General features: G+C 36.8%; 1 long non-coding RNA gene across 1 annotated transcript in view; it reads right to left on the bottom strand.

The window, feature by feature from the left end:
• LOC141750404 (uncharacterized) overlaps positions 1-492 on the bottom strand; it is a 117,440-nt gene extending 116,948 nt beyond the window's left edge. The window contains exon 1 of the long non-coding RNA XR_012589656.1: positions 352-492. This is a non-coding gene — a long non-coding RNA (uncharacterized LOC141750404). The remainder of the gene's footprint in view (positions 1-351) is intronic.
• Between the last annotated feature and the right edge of the window lie 17,054 nt (positions 493-17,546).

Genomic DNA, 17,546 nt, shown 5'->3' with positions numbered 1-17,546 from the left:
TTTTGTCCTTGGGGTAGCTTAATACGTGCCTGTCCCTCAGGAGACCAACAAACACCCCACCAGGAAGAACATTCCAGACAGCGCTCTCTCACACGTTTCCCACCACAGAGAAATAACTGCCAGGGCAACACCTGCTGTCCCAGCTGTAGCAAACCCACTCAACAGCACTACCTTTACCCCAGCACAACCCTGCAAAAAAATACTCCTATGTGGTTTTTTTACAATAACATCTAAAATATCACCTCAATTTTTGCTTAATTAACAGACTCTAGGCAGAACGCTTATTGTAATTACAGCTAGCCAGCAGCCTCTGCCTCCCCCTTCCCTGAGGGGAAACCCTCTCAGACTTACCTCAGCCAGCTGCTCTCGCTTTCTAGACAGGAATTAGCCTTGTCTCTCTCTCCAGGATTTATAGTGCAGAGACTGAGGAAACGGGACATAGAAGAACAGGAAGCCAAAGCCCAAAGAGCTTTTGGGCCAGAGTAGGGGTTGTCTGTGCCCTTCCCTCTGCTGGGCAGGAAGGGAGTGGCTGGGGCCCGTGAGGGAGGGCTGGCTGTAATCCCGCAGGTGCCGCTCTAGCTCAACTGAGCACAGCTGGCTCTAATTTGAGGGTGGGGGTTTTTTCAGAGTGGTTGTTGCTGTTTACCCTATTATCTCAGAGGCTGCGAGAAGGTAACAAAGCTATAAACGGTCTCTGGGGTGTTCCTGGTGGCTATCAGGGGGTTTCTTTTAGTTCTAAACTACCTCAACTAGGCTAGGTCTTGCTGAGCTATGGCCTCCTGTGGTTTAGTTCAGCCTTCAGCCATACCTGAGTAGTAATGCTCTGGGCCCTGGTGACTCTGGGCCTAGCAGGCTCTAAGTGCTCGGTTCCTGCCTGGTACGTGGCTCTAGCCCGCCGTGGGGGGGGTGTGTGTGTGCTGCCCTAGGGGGGGTGGCTGGAGGTGTGCGCTGCTGTTGGAGAGAGATAGGCAGCCAGAGCCCTCGGGTATCTGTCTGGCTTTTGGTAAGCCCCCCTGAGTTGGTTTGTGAATCCCTGGCTATAGGCTCTAGAGTCTGGAGATACGAAGGAGTTTGGATTTTGACCTAAAAGTCCTGATTTCAGAGACTAGCAGAGGAATAATATAGGTGGTGTTGCATGTCCAGTCCCACCTGTGGCTTGTGATGCTTTCAGGTAAGTCTGACTCACGGCCTCCTTGCAGAAGGCCTTGGGCCTTGTTTCAGTTGCTTCCAGAGGAGCCCAGGTGCGAGGGAAACCGCTTTTGTCTGAAGCGGTGTTCAAAAAGGTTGCCTATCTATCTAGTTTATTGTGCTGAGTGTGAAACATTGAGTAAAAATAAATGTATGATTTTATTTTAAGAATTGGTCTGTGTGAGAAATTTGCAAGGTAAAAAGGCCTGTATTTTATCTGCTTAAAAGCTGTGGCCTGTTAAGCAAGGGGGGGGGTGGAATCCCAGTTGCCACAAATAGGAGACAGGTGCTGTGTGTAGTATTGCTGTTTCTTTGGTTCAGAATTGCTTTACTTCTTTCCTGGGATTGCTCCAGAGTTTGCAAATAAGCTTTGAGCTCTATATAAATGCCTGTGTCTGGAGAACTTATGAGCTGGTTCGCTAATTACAGAACAGGGTGGAAAGGTTACAGTTAGAAAACTACAATATAGGCAGATCTGCAAACCTTAATTGTACTTTAGTTTTATTCCTGTTCAGGCTACAGTTGGAATATCATTTAGAGGTTAGTATATTGCTTAGAGGTACGAATAAAAATCCTTAATTAACACAATAGTGAAGAACTTTGGTTTCTTATTTGGTCTGAAATAAAAAAAGCTGGTTAGCTGAGTAATTATATATTCCCCTGAAGTGAAAAATTAGCACCTTACTAATATTTCTCTCAAAACCTCTTGATTTTAAATTAAGAATAGTAGTTTTGTGATTAAATCCCTGGGTAGAAATTCAGTAGATTTGAGTTCCATTCTCAGATCTGAGCCAGACTCATTATGTGACCCTGGGTTATGTGTTAGTTACCAGGGCTAGCTTTTCAGCACCCATCTGCTTTCAATTATGAGTATAGTGCAGTTGAGAAATTGCAAATGGGACTAGCAGGAATTTTTGCATTAGCTGCAGTTGACTTTGGATCAGACCTTTTTATCTGTCTGTTTCCTGAATGTATATGTATGGAGAACCAGGCACTCAACTGGGATACCGGAAGTGTGTATTAATTAGCATTGTGCACTGCCGAGATATTATAGGGAAGAGAATTGTATAAGTAGAGAAATACATTTATTACAATAAATTAGCATAACATTAATACTACTGTCCTGTTTTCTTAATTCAATTTGTTGGGGTAACAATTTTGCAACTTTTTAAAGTTGTCTTTTAAGTATGAGACACCATCTCTTAGTTTTAGAATCTCTAACTTTCTATGCCATTATGAGAAGACAATAAAATATATCCAAATATTTCCAGTCATTGGAGTGAAGGATTTGAAGAGAGATTAAGAACTAAGGAAGCAAAAAAATTACTTAAAAAAACTACAGGTAAATAATTCTAGACTGTATCTTCCTATTTTTTAGGACAGGGTCTTGTTTCTGCTATACAAGAAGACACTTTAGAGTTTCTGTGGTTTACAGCTTTTTCTTTCCAAACTTAGGACATCTATATATGAAGAAATTCATTGCATGACTACTGCAAGAGTAGATACAGCAGACAGCAAATTGAACCCATTCCCAGGTGATGAAGGCTTCAAGAAATTCCAGAAGTTAAATTTTTACCACCTTCTGAAAGGTAAAATACACTTAATTGTTATTGACAAGCTTTTGATACTGCTAACTGCATGTAATAGCTCTTGTTCCTGGGATGAAGTGATTGGATGAAAAATAATCTTAAATTTAACTTTGTAAACTACTGTTGTCATACTGTACCTGAAGAAAAAAAAATATTTTGAAGCCACAACACTTCTCTTGAAAGTGTGGGAATTCTGTTTCTTTCCTCAAGCTGCACATTTGACTAGGCAGAATATGGTGATACACATCAGAGTTGAAATTTAGTTAGGTAGCAAAGGTGTTTATGATTGGTAACACATGTGCATGGAACAAGCACACTTTGTAAGGTCTGAACAGCTCTGGTTTTTCTTACTGTCACCTTGAGAAAGAGACTACAGCAATGAGCCTCTTAAATTAAATATCTCTGGTTTGGGCCAAAGAGTGGTCCTAGTGACACACCTGTAGTCACTTAAGAAGATCAACATCAGGTCAGCACCTTCTAGCCTATCTGTTCTCTCCTGAATGCTTTGATGGAAAAAAAAAGGTAAGCTAAACTTCTAGACTATGAATTTGGCATTTGTTTCAGTCTGAGTTCAAAAACATTGGTTAATGAACAGAACTGAAATTATTTTATGGGATATTAATTATCTTGAGTATTTATTCTCTTACCACTTGATTTGCTGTTGCTTCTTACTGTTTACTGTGTATTGCTTTGTTGCATGGTAAGTATTTCAATGTAGTATGATTAATTGGTACTGTTACATCCATGCTAGAGAAAGCAAGAACGAATCTCTGTGTGGAGCAATAAGCAACTTGCGGGGTGCATTCCAGTTCCTCCTGTGTATAATGTCCCATCAGTCTGATGGGTTGGATGAAGAGAGACAAAGTAGATTAGGAAGTAATGACTGGAGGAAAAATGTATTAAGTTATTTTCATATTTAGATCAGGATCACTATAACCAGAATCTCAGGAGCTGTTATTTGAAGCATTAGTGTGTAATGCAGTACACTACATTAAGTTTTATGAATAGCTTGGATCCTTGGTAAGACTACTGCAAAGTTTCCAGCACTGCTGCTTTTCACAATGACCTTTTATCTTAGTTAGGCAATACTCTGAAATTGCTCTAAGTATCCTAGTATGGATTCTTTGGTGGTGTAAACTGGAGTATGTATTGACATTAATGGAGCCATTCACATTTATTAGTGAAAATTAGTTATAGTATTCTCTCACATCATAAATCATAATGTATATCAGGAAAGTAATTTTGCAACACTGATGTAAAAACAGTGAAAATGAGAAAACAATTTACCTCATTGTTCAATGTTTAGTACCAAAATGTGTGTGAAGCATGTAGATGTATTTCCCAAGCTTCACCTTTACATGATATGAAGCAATGAATGGACAGGAACAGGGACAGAGGAAGACTGATTTTCATCACATCATTCACCACTGTCTGACCCTTCAGTCTTTCTGTTCTTTATAGTTCTTGCATTTGTCCTATGTGTGTAAAAAAAAAAAAAAAAAAAAAAAAAAAAAAAAAAAAAAAATTAGGTGTAATGATACTAATCACTTATACATGTACAGATTTTGGTTTTGTCTATTAAGTGTACTGATAGCTCAGGTAATGTCTCTATTGATAAAGAAATTAGTGAACTGTGTTACAAGGTCACTTCTGGCTGCTAGGTCATGATACCTGCTCAACAGAGTATGACAGCTATTACTCATGGTTTATTTGAGAAGTAAAATGATATTTAGAATTTTAGGCTCTAATTCAAGTAGAGAAAGTTGTTGGACAGGAAAGAATATCCCAAGTCTAAATCTAGAGCCCTTATTGTTACTGACAGCCACATTAAATAATTTGAATTTTTGAGGTGTTACTGTAAAACAAATGTATAATACAAATAATAATTCATAGGTAAATGACAGCTAGTCAGGCAGGCTGAACATCTGTTTTGTAGTGAATGAACATTGAACACTTCTGGCATCTAGTGCTCTATTTTTACCCAAAAAATCCATACAATATTTAAACCCTTTTCATGCTGCATTTTGATGACTCATTATTCCATATTGATATCATACAAAGCTGTGATTTCCTTATGTATAAAAAAGACTTGCTGGGTTTATTTGTCAAGGGAATTTGTAAGAAAAACTTCTATAGAATATAGAAATTGTGAGATAGCAGGAAATATTTAATCATGGCGATGGCTTTTTCAAGTGATTTTTCTTTGTGACAAACCAAATATGTATTGTATTATTTGTGGATCAGTATATCTAATGTCAGTGCACATTTCTGTTTATTGACTCATTTTATCATGCTGAACTGTCACAAGCTTCTTATTAATCTGTCTCTGAAGGATCAAAATGCTTTAATAAATATGTTAGTTCCTTTAGATGTTAGGCTGAAATGAAACTGTTAGTTAAATGTACTGTGACTTTGAGTGAAGATACCTTTAGTGAGATTTAAAATGGGAGCGTGTTATATAAGTCAAAGACTGACAAAGGAGAATGCATCTTTCTTCTAGTGGCCAATTAGGACTCAAATAAATAAAAAAGTTAAAAACCCTTTTCTAGACAAAACGTGAGACTTCTTTGCTATGTGGTACAACTGATTTATCAAAGGGTTAATTAATTTTGCAGTGAAAACTCATTGCTTGTGTGGGCTATTCATTTACATTAACAGATTGATGTGCTTTAAAGTCAGTACACATAATGTATGCATGTATGACACAAGGGCTCAGGAAGGTGTCCACCTTTCATTACTATAAAGAGACACATGTAGTTAAGAAGTTGAATTTTTACTTTATTCAAGGATATGAAAAGGCATAGTACTTTCTTCAGCTGTCAGGGACAAAAAGGAGGGGGCCTGAAGGAAAAGCAGACACTAAAAGGACTGTAAGACCTTATGTACTTCTGCAGAGGGAAGTGAGTGTACTTGACTAATGGCAGAAAGCTAATTTTTTGTGTTGTCAAAATAAACGTGCCCTTCTGAGCAAAGAGCAGTAAATGCTTGCCTTATATCAAGACATGAAAATGTGATGCAAGATGTAGGAGTGGTCAATGCAAGCCATTTCAAAGGGGAAAGATATTTGAAGAACAGCATCAGATGTAAGAAAAAGAAATGAATTAAGCTCTTCTATGTGGTATTGTCATTGGTCATTGTAATACAGCTTCAGGTTCCTTGGTATTTCTCACTATATGAACCTACAAACCTTTGAGTATGAACGCACTGCAGCGTGAGCAAGTCTTTTATTGTATCTGTGTACTAAGTACTAGCATTCCTGGGTATACTTTTTAACATTTACAAGAATTACACCTTAGATATTTCCTTTTGTTGGTCAAATTTATTTAGCTTGATAAGATCTTAGCATCAAGAGTTTGGGGTTTGATTTTATATATAGGTTTGGAAAGTTAACACCCATGTTTATTTCTAAGTGCCTGAATCTTTCTATATATGCCTCTTATTTTAAGAGTTTACATGTCTTGAGTTTAACAGAGAAATATTTTTATTATATGTAACACTGGTTAATTCAGCCTTCTTCTGGAAATGCCTTACAAGTATCAGAAGTTTGTCGTCTTGTAATAAACTGGTCTTTGATATTATTTTATGACTACTTTGAAATGGTTGTAATAGTTAACAAGTCAGATAATTTTAGATTAATACAATTCTATTGATGTGTACAGTTGTGAATATATTGCAGATGATCATGTGTGAATAGCCATGCCTGTAAAACTTCCCAGTATCACTCTTGAAAAGCAAGCCCCCAATGGCTGAAATTAATTTGCTTTCAAGTGCAAGTGTATGTGCAGCTGCAGAAGCATGCAGCTTGTATCCACTAGGGGTTAGCTTGCACAGACCGCCCATCCATCAGTCTGCTTCCTTAGAAATGTTAACAGTTTGGCACTACTTTCTTTCCATTAAATCTTAGCATCAATCCATGATATTGTTACAGTGCATTACATGCCTTTTCCTCTGTGTCATTGTATATTGCCATTGGGAAATGAAGCATAAAAAGGTGGCCATTAGAGCACATCATTAAATAAGACTGCATGAATTCCAACTGTTGAACGATTGATCAGTTCCATTTTGAGCCAAAGAGATGTTTTATCCCTATTTGAGTTCTTTTTAGTACAAAAAAAAAAAATCGTGTTTTAGTGGTGCCTTTAATTTCCTTTAATTTTTCTTTTAGAAATTTTGCAGTATAATATCAGCCTCTATCTTGTGAAGGCAAAGATCAAAGCATACCAGAACTTATGTGCAAGTGCTAAATGTGAGAAAGGTAGAAATTAACTACCAAGTGCTGTAAGTTTTCTGAACTATCTGAAAGTAATTCATGCTGAGGGGTTGTTTTAAGATGCCCTTTTTTAGTTGGATGCAGAGCACAATCACAATTGTTCAATTAACTGCAGCAAGAAAGACTGGAAGAAAGACTTTCATGGCACTTTTTGATTGTGCTGAAGTTGTTCAGTTATATTCAGTTTGCTAGTTCACTAATTTTGAAGCTTTGGCACTTTGCAGAGATAGATTTATGAAGTTCTTCCACTATTTGTCTGGTAGCCTATTCCACAGAGACTGAAATGTGCATGTTGTAAGATTAGATCAACAAGAGTAGGTAGCGTAGACAGGTGTGCATATAGATGTGCTTAAGCAAGGACTTTTCCAGCTTTTCTTTCTCTCCGTGTTTGAACATGACCTGAGCTGTCTGTATTCTCTGGCTTTCACTTAAGTGACCTAATGCCACTACTTAGTCAATAGCACTAAAGTCAGTTGTACTGCATTGTGGCTGCAACACGACAAAATTAGCAGCTGCTTTCTCTCATTGTATTTTAGCATGGCTACAAAAGCCAACTAAGTCTGAGACAATCCAGAGTGGGCTGGAATTGTTAAGAGTTGGAAGGTGCAGGGGAGAGTTTACACCACTAGTGGCATGGCTAAAAAGATCTTTTTGTGGAATGCCTGATTAAAGGAAATGAGCAATAAAATGTGTTTCTGCAATACACAAAACTGACTTCAGAACTAGACCCTAATTAAAACATTTTCCTTTCACAGAATAGTAGCTGAAAGGCATATGCATAAAGCTATAATACATGTAAAATGCTTATTGGAAAAAAAAATAATAATCAAGCTATGATGTTAAGACCTGTACCTGATTTTTCTTAGGTAGGATCTCCCCTTGCATGTGTCTGGGATATAGACTTCTGCCGATTGAATGGACACAGAAGACTGTCATTAATTAAATACAGATTTTGGTGTTGAAGTAGTTTCTCCTTGGAGATGTTTTATATAGACAATTTTGATTCAAATCTATGGTTTTTTCAATACCTTAGAAAGTTCTTCAATGCTGAAAATAAGAATTTAGTATTAGAAACCTAGATGAAGAAATAGGATTCAGTGAAGAGGGTAAAGCTTGCCTATAATGCCACATTATTAGTGGTTGCACAAAATTCATGCTTCCGTTTGAAAAACTGAGAACCAGTGCGAAGTCAAATCAGCCTCTCCTATAGGTAAACATGTGATTAATGTCTTACATCAATGAATCACTAGTGCTTTGGGAAACATAGCTAATGTATCCATGATTGTTTAACAAAGCTCATAGACTTCAAATTCCCATCTCTGCTTTGGAGTAAGTGAATGTTCACCAAATTTTAATAATTCACCAAAGGATTAAGCTTCAAACATGTGATTTGAGCTAGACAAAAGGGCTTTCGTGTGTTTAAATTAGATTGTAGCACTAATGGTGACAAATGTGTCAGATTCCACACCAACAATGATCATTAGATCACTGTGTGCTGTTATTTTGTGGTGAAGTGTATTGTGATGTTTTTGATCACGAAGACTGTGAATCAGGATTCTTGCCAGAATTACTGTACTTTGGAACCCTAAATCCATCTTCTTTCACGCTGCATGGCAATTGTCTTGTTATATTGTTGATGAGACCCAGTGACTCAAGAAATAATAGGGAGCGGGGAGCTAATAGAATGTTCTCTTTATTCTCAAAAATTCTAGCAAGTACTTAAGAATGTCATCTACCTGTCGGCTGGTGCTCAGAATGAGCTTATCGCAGTAATTGGTCAAAGAGTGCATACCAGTTCACTTACTACAATGAGTAAGGCTACAGAGCTGCTACTGCTCTCAGATACCACCGTAACTTTAAAATATCCTTGCATTTTATTATAGGTATCATCAAATAGAAAAGTGATTCACAGTGCTAAAATAACAAGTACTGAAGTGCGTTCTAATGGAATGTTGTGTTATTATGGGGTAAACTAGGTGGTTCTTGAAGTAAATATTTACCAGAGGCCTAATCCAAGCTTCATTACCAGTTTCTGCGTAGGTGATCACCAAACAGTAAAAATTGCTGTAGAATCCTATGACCCTTTCTTTGTCTCTTGTGGCTGAGGGATGGAAGTGGGTTCTTAAGGGCTGTAGGAGTAGAAATATGAGCACTTTCTTACTGTGGGGGGATGTAAAAGCTGAATATGTGCGAAATAGTTACATACTAGTGCTCCTGAAGCCAGATGGTTGAATTTGGGTAAAACCACTCTGCTTTTTTGCTTTTTAAACTGGTCATCATTCAATTAGAGTTTTCTGTTGAAAGCTGCAATATCTGTCTCAAATTGCATTGACAGCAAAAAAACTAGAGCTCTGCCTTTGGAAGCTCTACCTGTTCTTGTCAAAGTAGGATTTGCAGTTCCTAGAACTGGCATTCACAGAACTCGAAGGACAGAAAGTCTGCGTCACAGTATTCCTCCTGCTTTATTACGCTGATGCTTCCATTGATTTTTTTTTGTGTATTCTTTCAAATGTATCATGACATTTTACTTCAGTCAGAATTCTTTAACGGTTCCTTACTAAATAGCAATCGTTTCATAGTTTCCTGTTGGTTGTTTTGTGATCCAGTTTTATGAAACCACATTCTGCAAAGCAGGCTGCTCTCTCTCCTCTGAGGAGAGCAAATAGGCCTTTTTCACTAAAGACGGTCTCTCCATTTCCTTAGTAATCCAGCTCCTCTTTTTATCACTACATGCATGGCTTCATCTTGACTTTAAGTCAATCAGAAGCATCCGCTAGATTTTGGTGGTAGGGAACCAAATGCTGAAATTTTAGATTTCTGTTTGAAGGGTTGGTTTCTTTGGAAAACTGTATTAATTTGTGTTAAGTTGCCAGTAACATTTTTGAAAACCCTTTCCCTGTTTATCCACCATGCCACGTTCATTGTCTGAATTTTGTTTCCCAGTTATTTGTAAATCTGTAGCAACAGTGTGGGATTCTTCTCTTGTGGGATCACTGTTTTGTCTTCAACATCTGATGTTCGTACACTTGAAAGTACTGGTGGAAGTAGTGGTACACATCGGACTTTCAGTCCAACAATAGGCTACACATCCCATCAAGCTTAATTCAAAAACAATTGGTCTCATGGGCAGAGCAAAGTTTGTGAGAGCTGAGATTTTTTTTTTTTGTAGCACAGGAAGAACTTTGAAGCTTGAACATCAATAATACTTGAAAAATAGTTGAAAGTTAAATACCAGCAATGCTTGAAAAATAGTTAGTCTTGAAAAACAGTTAATAGTATTGCATTACTTGATGCAATGCAAGACCTAGAAAGTTGAGCTTGCTTGTGCAATGTGCCTGACAGAGCAAACAAAGTAACCTTTTAGACATAGGGAAACAGGTACTACTCAAGGAGCCATAAAGATTGGCACCACGGAGATGACAAAGCTGTAAGATGTGTTTTGTTATATAAGACAAAACACTGTTTGAAGTGGAAGCTGTATCTATTGATCTAATCAGAAAAAGCAGCTACCTAGTCAACTTCAAGATGATTGTCTCTAATGAAGACTTCAAAGAGCCAGGAGGCCAGTTAATCTAGCTAATTTAATGGTTTCAGTTAGAGCAAATTTACCTTGGATGATATTTAACTGAAGCTCTTGCAAAAAAAACTCAGCTTGGCAGATGTGGGTTAATGTTTGATTGTATAAAATGTCTTAAATATTAAGGCCCAAATCTTGCCAGTAGGGTATATGGCAGCGAAATTTAAATGTGTACATATGACCAAACAGTCAGATACAGGATGTTTCTTAATTGTCCAAGTGTGTCCATGTAGAAGTTGCACCTAAGGTGTCAATGCAAATGACAGGTATACACTTAGTTCTGAGCACTTGCCAAAATAAATGCTGCAACTGGTGAAAGATTTTTATTAAAAGTTAAAGTAAACTGAAACTAAATAGTATAATTGGCCAACACGGCCTTCACCAATGTTCTAATAATTCCCAAACAAGAAACAAAATCTCTCCTCTTTCCCTTGTTTTCTTTGTTGTTTGCAATCTCTCCCATGCTCTGTATTCATGTTTCCTGTTATAGAAATTCTACACCTTTGTCTGCCTTCCAATCTAAAAACTGGTATTAATTTACTACACTTTCTCAAAGCTACGTAATCTCGATGAGAGGTATTTAAATATCTGCTTATCTGTTTTGCCTTCGTGAAGATCTTCTGCTATGTGAATGCCCCTTTTCTGAGGGGAGGAAAAAAGGAAAAATGATACCTTTTTCTTCCCATAAAGACACATGAATCAATGATCTCAAATCAGTAAAAAGACACTGGAACCAGGTGTTCTACTGTCTTTGATTTATTCTGCAGCATTATAGTGCTTATGACACACTGCCTCTAAGTGTCAAGAGGACTTGCCCATTTTGTCAGCCTGTAGCAGAGAGTATTGGTAATGTGGCATGTGAGGCTGTGGCCTCATCTGCATTTTGACAAGAAGTTCCGTGAACACTGAAGCTGGAGTGTAATACTACCCAAAGAACACTATTCTTTCTGTGGAATATTGTGTTTATTAATGTTTGCCCCATAAACAATAAAAGTTATTGAGGCACGAAATATGTTTGTGTGAAAGTGAAGTGCTCATTGCTATGCTATTGAGGCAAAAGAAATATATTCTGGATTCTCAGTGATATAATGCTGTTATGACTATTGCCTTTGTTAGAAGAACAAATATTAGCAGAGGTTAAAGGGAAAAGTGTGTAATTCAACCACATCTACAATGTATGCGAGGTATTTAAATTGAATCTATTTTCTATGAACATTTTGATCTTTTGGCATATGAAAAGGAGCTACCATATTTTTGACTGTATGGAAAGTTCCCCTTTAGGGTTTAGAAGGAAGCTGCAGGAGAAAAAAAAAGATGGTCCATTGTTAAATCTTCAAAGAAAAAGATTCAGGGATGAAAGTAAGATTGAGATACAAAAGGTGTTTTAAGGTATTTAATGTTTCAAAATGTGGCTCTGGCCCTTGCCTACTGGCCAGTTTCAAATTTACTGTCTAAGAACTGGAATTTCAAAGGTGATTTGGAAATGCCTTTTTCCCTGCATTAACTAATGTGAGGGCATATGGCCCTTTAGTCTGAACACATGACACTAAAAATATACATGTGTGGAGCGCTTTGTTTCACAGAGTCACATTTTTCCTTTCATTTGTTTCTGAAATCAAAGTTTTTGTGTTCTTGAAAAGACTGAGCCTGTGTAATGTCATGCTTTGAAATACTGTTCTCTTGACATTATAAGACCATGAAAGATAGAACTTTGACTAACTGTATTATTCCTTCACCTTAAAGAGACATCGTCAAGTCTGCTTGGCTCTAAATATGACCCACCTAGTTTTGTTTCCTATACCTCTTATGCTATTACAAAGCATATTTGATTTTTTTCTACATAAAGTGCTTCAAAGCTTGCTTTTCTTCATAAAATTAAACAAATAAAAATCCAGAAACTTGCATTTCAAGTGACTTCTGCATAATTCAGATCAATGTAGGCAGGTGATTGCAGTGTGCAAACTTCATCTCAACTGGCTAGTGCTTGTCAAACAATGAGTGAAAGTGATTTAGAAAAGTGATGTCTTTTGATGTGTGGATGTAGTGCTGATCAAAGTCAGTGATAGCCATTCATGCGAATCCCAGGACAGGCTTTGTCCCCATTAAAAATATATTCCGTTACAATAATTGTCAGACAACCACCCTCCTTTTTAAGTGAAAATAATTTGACACCTTTAAATCACAAATGCAAATCAGAAAAACCCCAAATTGAAGCACATACTTTTATTTTAAAACTGAGCACCTCCATCCAACAAAACTAACTCCCTAATGTTTTAATTACCTATAATGATCTCCCTCACAAATATTCAGTTTATTATGGCCCAGAAAATGGTCTTACTGAAAACCATGTGCCACCTTTGCGCTTAATAAAGTCAGTATGATATATATAAAAACACGGTTTCTCAACAGTTTCTGCAACTGAGAGAGATATTTATTTTTAAGTGATCCCATTGTCACCTTTTTCTGAATATCTAACTGAAAGTGTAGTTTAGGTCTTGGTACTTACCCGCGTTCCCTTAAGTAAATAGCTGTATACGGCTGACAAATTAGTTCTTACTGCTCAGAAAGTTGTAAAAGCTCACTTTTGTTCATGCTTGCTATATGTTGAAAATGAATTTTGGAAACTTAATGTGATAAGAAAACTCCTGACCTCAGTAAAAATCATTTTTTGCCTAATAGAGACAGGAAACACCCAAGGCTTCGCTTTGAAGTCCTTGAAACCCAAAGATCTGAACGAGTCTAAAATATCCACAGTCCTATATAGCTACAATTATATACCTCAGTGTCTGTGGCAGACTTAAGTTCCTGGCTGAATATGTATTAGATCAACGGTTAGAGAACACTATGCATTTCAAAAAACTGTGCAAGTGGGCTAATCCATAGACTACTCCTTTCTCATTGCCCTCTTGAGTAGACAACCAAGAGAGAACCCCAGTGTTATTTGCCTCAATATTTTTTGTGAGAGTGCATGAATATTGTGCTTGATGGGGGAGGTCTTAAAAAAACAAACAATCAAAAAAAAAAACCCCAAAAACCCAAACAAACTACCAGAGGGATGTAGGTTAGGGAGTTGTAATAGATGGGCAGACAATCGAGAAATTAACCTGATTTCGTAAATTGCAGATTTACTCCTAGATTGGAGTGTGCCTTACCACAAAGTTTGGTGATGAATGAGGAAAAAGTAGAAACAATCTTCTTTGGTTCTACTATCTAAAATAAAATTGAAGTGACATTTTTCAAATGAGAATACATTGTCTGCTGCTTTGTCTGGTTCTTTCATTTCAGCTTTGTTAGATCTTTTGTTTCTTTGATGCTCAGAATATTGCACCATTTGGCTCTAAAACCTACATTAGAAGAGCATTAATTAAAGGCAGACACAGTGCAATGGAGACACTGTTAAAATTATGCTTGAAGGTACAATGTAATTAATTTTGTACAAGCAAAACATAAAAGAGAGAATGAAACCAGAGGAAATAGCAGCATATCCTCACAATATGATAATGAGAAATACAATTGCAAATCAGACAAAATATGAAAGGACATATGGAGTAATTAGACTTCAAGAAAGAAATCAAAACAAAGGGTAACCTGCTAAGTGCTCATAAAAATTAAGTGAAGAATTTATAACTAATGTTCAAGATTCTTGGGTTTTGTTTTGGGGTGTTCTTCTGTGGAGTGTAAGATCTGTATTAAATACCTGCCAGTAACATGAGGATGTAAATTTTACATCATAATTTGCTGACAGGTATGTAAAGACTTGAGTATCTAGTTTCACTTAAGTACAAGTTCTCTAATATAAGCTCTCTAAGAAGATAATGAGTTGGGATCTGGATTATGGTTCCCAGGTTGAAAATGGGGGCACATGACACTATTACAGTTAATTATGTCTGTATAGTAGAAGAAAAAGGCTTTAGGAAAGTGCTTTATTTTAATTGGTCATTTTAAGTAACAATTAAACTTTTCCAATTCTTTTTAGAACCCCTGTGGTTCACCTTCAGTTGTGAGTGTTCTTCAGTAAAGCAGTTTAAAAGGTATAAAAAAGTGGCTTGAACATTCATCCTGTACTCCAGAGTTTAACTGAAACCAGAGGTTTCCAAAGGTCTATGATGGCAGTCTTTTAAGTTTAGCATAAAGCAACATAAAACAGAATGAAAGATTATCGTATGCGTAAAGATCTCTGTTGCATGTGATGAACTTCTTTCGATGGCTGAGATTGCAAAATTGTTGGTTTGTGTGCAGAGCTTTCATTTTAGTTGTATGGAAGCTGTTTATATATTGGGATGACCATTATGTTACCAGCTACATGAGGACAGTACTACTTGTGTATTAGTGGGACTGGATTATCTATGATTATCAAAGCCTTTGTTTTCTTCTGCTTTAGATTTAAACAAAAAATGCAACAAAAATGTCAGAACATCGTTACACACACACACGCATACCCATTGCCTGGTGGCACAGCTTAGCTCCATTAATATTTATACAACATACGGGCTTCTGTCATCTGGGAGAAAGCAGCACCACTAGAAATTCTTCTAGCAAGTACTTCAGTGTTTCCTTTGCTGATGAACATAGTAGATGTTTATAATGATTGAGGGAGAAACTCTGAAACTTCTTTTAAAACGTTGTATGGATTCATGGTACACTATCTTCCTGAAGACTCTGTAACTTCTTGCAAATTTGAAAAATTTTCCAAAATGTGATACCTACGTAACTATATTCTAATAGTTGGGTTTTTTTCATTTTAAGCTGGGGTTCCTCTTTTTAATTGTCTGGATAAGTCAGTTCATTACTGTCCTCCAATTCATCAGAACCAAAATGAAAAATGGCCATTAGGAGACAGTGGAAAGGATTTCTAGGTAGGATCAGCTAAAGTATTGTGCAGTCCTCCAGCTGTGGGTTAGAAACATGCACGCTGTTTTCCCCAAAATAGCAGTTGAATAACAGCATTCCCAGGTCATCTCGAAGGCTTCTTGGAAGAATGGGATCATTGCCCTCAACTTGAAACTATGCACAAAAAAGCAGAATTGATCCCTTAACATCCTGTGCAATGTTATTGGCCTTTCTACATTTCTAAAGCTTTCTTAATTAATCACAAACTCCTGAGCTTGAAAGCAATATAATTTATAGCATAATAATGCCTTCTCTGTTGTGTGCATTTTGTCATTTATTGGGATTTTAAAGAGTTTTAAATAAATCCGAATCCATTATTACCCTTTTTTAGTGTTGCATAGCACAGCACGATAAACTTTTAAAATATGTTACTTACAGGGTGGTCTGTGTTTTGCAGCAATGCAAAGGGCAATATAGATTTCAAAACAGAATATTTTTTAAAGTAAAACCCATTGAACTGTTTCCAGGGCATGTAATTATATTCACCAGTCCATACTTTTTTCTCTGAAATGTCAAACCACACAATTTCAAAATCACACTGAAGGAAAAATACATAGTACATTTTTTTGGCCTCTGCGGCAAAACTCTTAACCATTACCATTCAAAAATATCTGATTAAGAAGAGGGCTTTATGAAGTATGGTATACAGCAAAAATCTGAAGCTCCTTAATCTTGGAAATTCTCTATTTTGTCACAATTTGCACAAAATTGTAGGAAGATAGGAACTTAAGAAGGACAGAGTGTTCACCCATTAATTTTTATAACAACTTTAGAGACAACTCGTTTAACTGAAGTTTAATCTTTATTCCAGTGTCAAAAATTTCTAAATTGTCTGCTATAGTAATTATCAATGTGTTGCTGGGCAGTTATATGTCTTTAGAAATATCTTTCAAAGGTGATTATTGCATCCATAAAATTGTCCAACTAAGAAGCATAACCCTCCAAGATAATATCTTCTTTACAGCTTATTTCTACAAATACGCTCCTGTTGTTTGAGTAAAACATATGTAGGAAATTGATTCTCTGATTCACTTCAGTTTACAGAATTTTTATTAAGAGCAAATTTTGTCTCTACCAATTAATCTTTGCAAATTTTTTTCTCTGCTACATGAATGCTCGCAGAATTTTGATAACAAGTATTTCTAATTCGTTGCTTCATGAAAGGGCCTTTTAATCTGTTATGTTTTACACTATTTCCCTGAAGAAACCTACTGAATTTCAAAGCAGTTATGTTTTAATGCCATACAGATAATATTTTGAAGGGTAAATGTATTTTGCTGCTGTTAGTGATGGGGGAATATCTTGTCCTAATAAAAATGCTGCTCTTAGTGTTGCACTAAGGATTTTACAGACAGGTTGTGGAAATTAACAGGGAACTCTGATCTTGTGCAAGTATAATCAGAAGGGCTGGACTGCAGGGGAACATGCCTTCCCCCACCTCTCCATTCCGGCCACATTGAAGAGAGATACTTTGCATATATTATTGGGTTACACACTACAGGCGGTTACCTTAAATAGCACTGTAAAATTACACCTTTCTTCATTGCCTCTAACCTCCTGAACGTGCTAGTGCTTCTGTGGCTGCTGCTGTTGTGGAATCTGAAATGCAGAGAAGGATTGTCTGCATATTACGAAGCTGAGACAGAGAAACATGAAAGACCTCTCATGACTTCAGAGCCTCTTTCGGATAGCAGAGTGTTAAATTCTGGCTCTCTGAATAGATGAGTAATGCCTTTACTGTGGAACGATTCTTTCTGTCTTCATTGCGATTCAGTTTAGAAACAGTGTATGCCATTTCTAAAGTTGATAACTGCATGCAAAAAACCAGGCATTTCCATATATAACAAACCCATAACATTTTGAAAGCCTCACCTACTGTGAAACTTTAGAGTGGATGAGCAATTTTTGTTGCACCTTGCAATTTTAGTTTCTAGCTCATGTAATTCATCTTTTCCTGTTTTGGCAATCTTACAGTTATGGTAACAGACTTTGTTAAAGAAGAATTTCCACAGTAGACTACTTTTTGTATTTT

The sequence above is a fragment of the Larus michahellis genome, chromosome 12 (assembly GCF_964199755.1).
Source record: "Larus michahellis chromosome 12, bLarMic1.1, whole genome shotgun sequence".
NCBI lineage: Eukaryota > Metazoa > Chordata > Aves > Charadriiformes > Laridae > Larus > Larus michahellis.
This window is presented reverse-complemented; position numbering and strand designations above follow the sequence as displayed.